Below are 7,738 nucleotides of genomic sequence, written 5' to 3' on the forward strand. Positions count from 1 at the left end.
ACCAAAAGAAATAATCCAGTAGTTTTTAAAAAAAATTTATTAAGATCACAGATAAAAATGTACTTCTGCATAAGACACTGGCAACATTTACTAAGTGCTAAAAATTTTGCTTAAACAATATCCCACATTAAATGTGCACTATTTTTAACAAAACCTTCATGACCTCTGCTTAGCATTATATAAGGGGGTTTTTGGAAGGTAATTAATAATGATGTCTTGCTTTTACAAAAATATATTTCACTTATAGGCATCATAAGATGTGACATATTTAAACAAAATACATAGCACAAAGGTATAAATTGCATCTAATTGGGAACAAGAGGGCCATTAACCTTTGAGATAAAATTTTGCTTACAGATGAAAAGAAAGGGCTGAAGATTATTGAAGGTAGAAATGGAGGACTCCTGAAACTAAAACAGGGCCAATTTGGGTCTTAAATCCTATACATCAAGTCATTGTAAATTCTCCATAGGCTGAAATGATATTCTCTTTAATAGTCATGTGTACATATCATCGTGTTTTTAAAATTCTAATTAAAGCTTCATAGTGCCCAGTCATTCTGAATCCACTGTATCATTTGGTAAATAGGTAATTTACTGAAAAAGAAAAATCACTGAAAGAATTAGGCACATGAGAAGATAAAATATTTGATATTCCAAAAAAAAGTGAAGAGGGCAGAAAAAGAAAAATGGAGAGTGAGACAGAGAAAAAGAGGAGAGTGAGTCGGAGAGAGAGAAAAAGAGAGAGAGTGATTGAGATACAAAGAGAGACACAGAGAGACAGACATGGTGAAAAATTTTATTATTATCTTTGGGAAAAATTAGAAAATTTGAAAGTTTTTGATGCTAGTACAAAAATTAATTGTGATCTCAAAATGAGAGTAATTCTTAAGGAAATAGAGAAATCGGAAAAATTAAATAATATATCCTACTAATAATTAACTGGCATATGTGTATATACATGAGCATCTTGCATAGATATATTCAAGAGTTTGAATGAGAACATTCTCTCCAGTGATGACCATGGTAGAGAGCTAGAGTGTGACACAGGGGGTATGATATAGACACTGCAGGTCCTGTGAAGTCTGCCTCAGTCTCTGTGAGTTTATATGAGTTTTTCTCATGTTCATTTAGATGGTATTGTTTTTCCAGTATCCTCCATCTCCTTTGGCACTTAAACTAATTTCTGTTATGAACACATATGTAAAAATATTCAATAAAATGCTTGCAAACCAAACCTAGGCAATAGGTAATACACCATGTTCAAATAACTTCATCCTAGAGGTACAGTGATGGTTCAATATAAAAATATGCAAATTTAACACACTATCTAAAGAAACTGAAAAACAAAATCCCCATGATTATCTTATTAGATTCAGAAAAGGTGTTTCACAACATCTAACACACCTTCATTCTGAAAGTTCTGGAGAGAATAGGGCTACAAGGAATGCACCTAAACATCATAAAGGCAATTTACATCAAGCCCATAACCAATATCAACATACATGGATAGAAACTAAAAACATTCCAATAAAATCTGGAACAGGAAAAGCTGTCTTTCTCTCCATATCTATTCAACACAATACTTGAACTCTTATCTAGAGCTGTAAGACAACTGAAAGAGTTCAAATATATATAAACTAGAAAGAAAAAGGTCAAAATATCTTTATTGTAGATGATAGTATACATGAGTGATCCTCAAAATTCTACAAGGAAATGTCTGGAGCTGATAAACACTTTCAGCAAGGTAGAAGGATAAAAAAGCAACTCCTAGAAGTAAATAGCCTTCCTATACACATACTCCAAGTGGATTGAGAAAGAAATCAGTAAAACACCTTTCACAATCTTTCCAAATAATATAAAAGACCTTGGATTCACTCCTATGATGATTTCTGTTTTAGTTTATTGAGGGTTCTTCACAACATTATCCACAGTGTGTGTACTATTAACATATTTTCAAATAGTATACAAGTGTTATTTTGCATTAACATTCATAGATTGCTTTTGCTTGTGTGTTTGCTTGAGACAAGTATTCTCTTGCACACTAAAGATTTGTCATTCACCTTGGTTTAATAAAATGCTGATTAATTAGCATTAGTTGTCAGTCAGGAAGTCTAGGCATGGTAACCACACTAAAAGAATTCTGGGAAAAAGAAAGGCAGAGACATAGCCATCAGCCAGATGTAGAAAAAGCAAGATTAGAATGCCTCACTGAGAAATGGAACCAAGCCACATGGCTAAACATAGACAAGAACTGTGGGTTAACTTAAGTTGTAAGAACTAGTTAAGAACTAGCCTGAGAAATAGGCCAAACAGTTGATGATTAATATTAACCTCTGTGTGTTTATTTGTTACTAAATGGCTGTGGGACTGGATGGGACAGAAACTCCAATTTACACCTTACAAATATGATGGGATGTGATGCTAACCCTGAAGAATTCAATCATTTGAATACTCTAATATTCTCTCTTCCCTTGACTGAGCTTCATATACTATTTATTTCCAAATATTTCATCTTTTTCTTGTTGAAAGATGTACCTATTTCTGTCCTTAAGAATGTAAATTGATCATAAAATTGAAAAACCTAGAAAAACACTGAGGCATAGCCAAATGGAAGTGGATTTGTTTTTGCCTAAGAAAAAAAAGCTATTTTGCATTATGGTAGAAAACTTAAGGGTCTGACATTGGGATGCCACTCTGGGGTCAAAGTCCACTTTTTCATTGACTCTATCTTGTCTGGCAAGCTTAGGTCTCTACATTCTTCTCTCCACAATTTCTGTTACCCAAATATCTATTTTCATGGTAAATCTCTTTGTTTCTCTTTGTAAAGTTCTCTGTATCTCCAGAGCTTACAAATGACACTGGCTGTTTTGCAGCTTATAAACATTTCTTGCACATTGATAGCTCCCCTTATACTAATGTATGTCTCTCATCACTATAGTGGTTTACAACAATCAATAGCTCTTCTTGACAACTTGGCTTTGTAGACACAAATGTATAAATAAGTGTACCCATCAATTTGCTGGCGAAAGTGCCTTTTGTAAAAGAATCTGGATGATCTTATTTTTTAATTTTCCACAGCATGAAGACATTCAGAGGACCTTTTCCCATGTGTGCTACTCTTTCCCAGTTCATGTTAAACCTTAAAGAAGGCAACAACTCTGAAGTTATGTAATTTATACTCCACTATGCAAATTTACCTTTAGCTTCAAGTCTTCCTGTTGGTGAACGTTCCAGAGTTCTTCAAGACAAAACATGTATAATTTTTCAAGACAACCTGTATTTAGAGACAGCATATATTAGTAGAAATTAATACTTTGCATGGAACAAAATCAATAGTAATTTCCAAACTTTTCTCAGAAGGAAGGATGTGTACATATGTGTGTGCATATACACATTTGTATATATCAATCAATGTTCTTTAAGCATTTAAAAATGGCTAAGTTGTCTACTCTATTGCCATCAAGTATACTTGATGACTATAATTTTGTCTGTAGTTATACTAAAAACATCTTTACTATCTTTATTAACTCATACCCTCTCACTGTCTAGGGACCTTCAATTTAAATTTAATGACTATTTTACACTGTTCAGTGTTTGAGTTACGATATACCGGTGTAAGCCCTGTGCTCTTTATTCTTCTAACCCACAGGAGGGTAGCAGCTTCCTGCTTTTGCTGACACCTACCTGATATTAGTGTTTTTCTTTTGAGTTGTTTTACGTATCTTTTCCCTTTTGAAATTTTGACATACATCTAATTACTATCAACAGTGTTTACAGAGTGGCATATCTGACACTGGAACAAAACAACTGAAAAAAATCCAACAACTACTTTGAAGAGTATATAAAGTAAAGTGAATATCAAGGGAACAAAATTCTAAATGTAACAAAAGCAAAAAACTTTAAAGTATATATTATAAATGAAAATTAACAATTATGAATATTTCATTCTTAGAATAAACATATGAAAGAAATGGAATAAAATTTGATGACAATCTCAATCTGTGAGTCATGATCCTTTGGGGATCAAATGTCATTTTCAGATAGGTTGCCATAGACTACCAGAAAACTGATATCTATATTATCATTCATAACAGTAGGAAACTTACAGTTACAAAGTAACACTGGAAATAATTTTATAGTTGTAGATACATGAGGAACTGCATTAAAGGGTCACAGCATTGGGAAGGTTGAGAACCACTCTTTTAGACACTGTGATCCAAGGCAAGGATAATACAGACCAGGTAAGACAGTGTATTAAGCAGAATTTCATCTCTAAGTAGTAAGTAAGAGGTTCTTTCTAGCTTTCATGGGACTGAGAAGATGATGTCGAGAGCAACCCAAAATTGTGAGATAATAGCTATATGTGGTGGAATTAGAGAAAGATATGAGATTCATCTATAAACTAAGTAATTAGGTATTTTGTAAGACAAAGTTTAAAACATTTAAAAATAAACATTTACATAAGTCAGGAGATGACCTAGAATGAGAGTTCTGTAAGTAAGATTCCTGGACTAAAAGTGTTCTCTCAAAACACCAGGAAGAAACAGGAAAATCCTGAGAATCATTGGCCAAACAGCCTATTGTAAGCACTGAGCTCTAGACCAATGCAAGACCCCTCACTCAAAGGGGATGAACGTTATGTTAGTTTACAAGTACATGCACTCACATGTATACATTAGTCCTTCACACACACACATGTGCACAAACACACACACACATGTGCACATGAACACACACCTGCACACAGATTCCACAACCACCATATGAAAGAAAATGTCAATGTGGAGAACAGATAAAGAACAATAATAGAAAATGATGTATTAACACTCTCTAATATGTGAATAATTACAGTTTATAAAATACTATACCAATGCTTATTTTTTTTCACAGAAACCCTGATCAATTTACAGGGCATTTGGCAATATTGTTTATTTACTGGTGAGAAAAGAAAGTGAAAGAAAAAGGGAAAGAATATGGAAAACCATAGACAAATAAACAGGGTAACATAAGGTCACAGAATGAAAGGATTCCCCCTAAAGCTGTGGTTATTCTACTTAGATCTGGAGCTGCAGAGATTGTTAAAGCATGGACATTAACAAGAAAGGATCAACTTTAATTATAATAAATAAATACACTAATATTTGGAACCTAACTTAAGATATAAAGGCAGGACTATTAGAGTAACAATGGCTATTTGAAATGTTTTAAAATGGTATTTTTGAAGATGTGCAGTCAGTACACATTGAGATTTTCCACGTTCCTTATAGCTGACATAAAAGGTTAAAATCCACAGAGTAGAACATGTATATGAATAATACTTTGTGTGTTATTTTACAGCTGTGCTATGGGAATCACTCCACAGTTGTAGCCAGGTCAATACCTATAACACTTGGGGTGGCCCAGGTGGACTCTGAAAGAAAAATAGATTAGTCTGATCATTCAGCACAGCTACAACAGAGGAAAGTCCAGCTCCATACTTTACACTCAACTATTGTCTTCCACTAGGACTGTCTTTGTCCACACTGGAAATGACAGTTGAGACTGCATAGCCCCTGAAATAATGAGTGATCTAAAGACTTAAAAGAGATGACTTTATGGCCAAATACTATCAGTATAGCACCTCATCCAAATCCAACTATTATCTAACAGGAAAAGAATACACTTTGTCAGAAAATAATGATGAAATCAAAATCTGAATACTGTATTTGTCTTAAAAAACGTTTTCTGGTATGTTACACCACTGCATTAAAATGTAACATATAGTATTTTGAAGTTGTTATCTTGAATAAGGTACTGCTTCAGTAATTGTTAGATTTTCTACTCCTTTTCAGAGATGTTGGTGATCATTTATATTTGAAATATACCACTGAACTTTTTTTAAAAAGCTTATAATGAAATGAATGAAAGTCAAGATAAATTTAGAACAAATTAAGAATATTCAAAAATGAAACTATTATTATTAACACTGCATGGTTTCAAATTATTCAAAATTTATTTAGTAATCAATCCTATATTCCCAGAGAAAAATTTGAATAAAATTGTAGTGAATTGTCATGTATTTAAGTGTTAGGCATGTTTCCAGCGTTCATTGAGATGAATAGAGCACAGTATGGAATAACCTATATCTTTACTAATGATTGTTTCAAAGATGTTGACTGGGAAAATAATTTTAATTTATACTGTAGAAGAACTGCTGTTAAATTTACAATTGAGCTTGTATTGTGACAGTCTATGGAAATGTAATTTTCGACAGTTTTTGTTGTACAAATGTTTATATTTAATACATAAGAATTTGAATTTATAAGAAGCTTATAAACATAGGCTGATGGAGGAGGGTCATCTGTCTATCTGTTGCTTTCATTGGTTAATTAATAAAGAAACTGCTTGGCCTGATAGGTCAGAACATAGGTAGGCAGAGTAGACAGAACAGAATGCTGGGAAGAAGGCAATGAGACAGACGCTATAGCTCTCCTCTCCAAGATGTATGCAGGTTAAGATCCTTCCCGGTAAGCCACCACTGCATGGTGCTACACAGATTACTAAATATGGGTTAAAGCAAGATGTGAGAATTAGCCAATAAGAGGCTGAAACTAATGGGCCAGGCAGTGTTTAAAAGAATACAATTTGTGTCTTGTTATTTCCAGGGCTAAGCTAGCCATGTGGGAGCTGAGCGGCAGGAATGCAGCCAGCTGCTCCTTCTACAATAAGCAGTAAAAGACTCAATCGTTTACTAAGTATTTTTGTATTTTATTCACTATACCAAGTTGTCTAGTCCATAAATAATAGTCGTGAAAGTATATATTTGTTCATTTGTTTCAAGAGTGTTGGAATGTATATATGCATATGTATGGTTTAATAAATATCACATTCTACATGTAAATTTATGTAATTGCCTTTTAACTTAATACTTTTTACTGAGTAGGTATGACAGGAACCTGGTCTTTAAGAATGATATTATAAGGGGCTTAATTTAAATGAATGTTATCTGGGTGAGTATAAGCATTCATGTGGAAAGTAAATAAAAAACAGATTGCGATGATGTTGAAAAATCCCACTCTTAATTTTTGGGACATATGAAACTGTGTGATGATGTTGATATTTCCTCCTCTTGAATCAGGGTGGGCATGAGACTTCTTAGACCAGTAGGGTAAAATAAAAATGATTTTATGATGTCTGAATCTGAGTCATAAAAGTCCATACAGCATCCCTTGATACTCATATTGTAACCACTGAGCCCCTTTGTAAAACTGTCGATCTTGATGACTTGTATATCACAATACATTGCCAGGTCCCAGGGGTACGTTGCCCTAAGTGTTTGCAATTTTCTATTTTATTAAATGGCTAAGCAACTAAAATTTCAGCTAACCACATCTCAGCAAAATTCTATCATTTGATGTCACCTAAGTAAATAAAAGATTTAAAAAATTATAGATCCTAGGATCAGTTTCAGTATCATGAATAGCTATTATTTCAGGCCCCTATAGTGAATTCTAGTTGTCTATCTCAGTGACTGAATAAGAAGGTATGTTCTCATGAGAAGTGGCAACAGTTGGATGATCGGCAAATCAGGGTAGAATGATTGGCAATTGATTTGTTATGTAAAGGTCATTATATGGTGATAACTTCTAACATAAAGGAAAGAAAAACTTGACTGATGGAATCACTGGGTCCAATTAAAGCAAACAATGCCACTGACAATCTTGTGCTAAGTGAGATGTTGAAATGTCCCTTGAGCA

The sequence above is a fragment of the Microtus ochrogaster genome, unplaced genomic scaffold, assembly GCF_000317375.1.
Source record: "Microtus ochrogaster isolate Prairie Vole_2 unplaced genomic scaffold, MicOch1.0 UNK160, whole genome shotgun sequence".
Taxonomy (NCBI): domain Eukaryota; kingdom Metazoa; phylum Chordata; class Mammalia; order Rodentia; family Cricetidae; genus Microtus; species Microtus ochrogaster.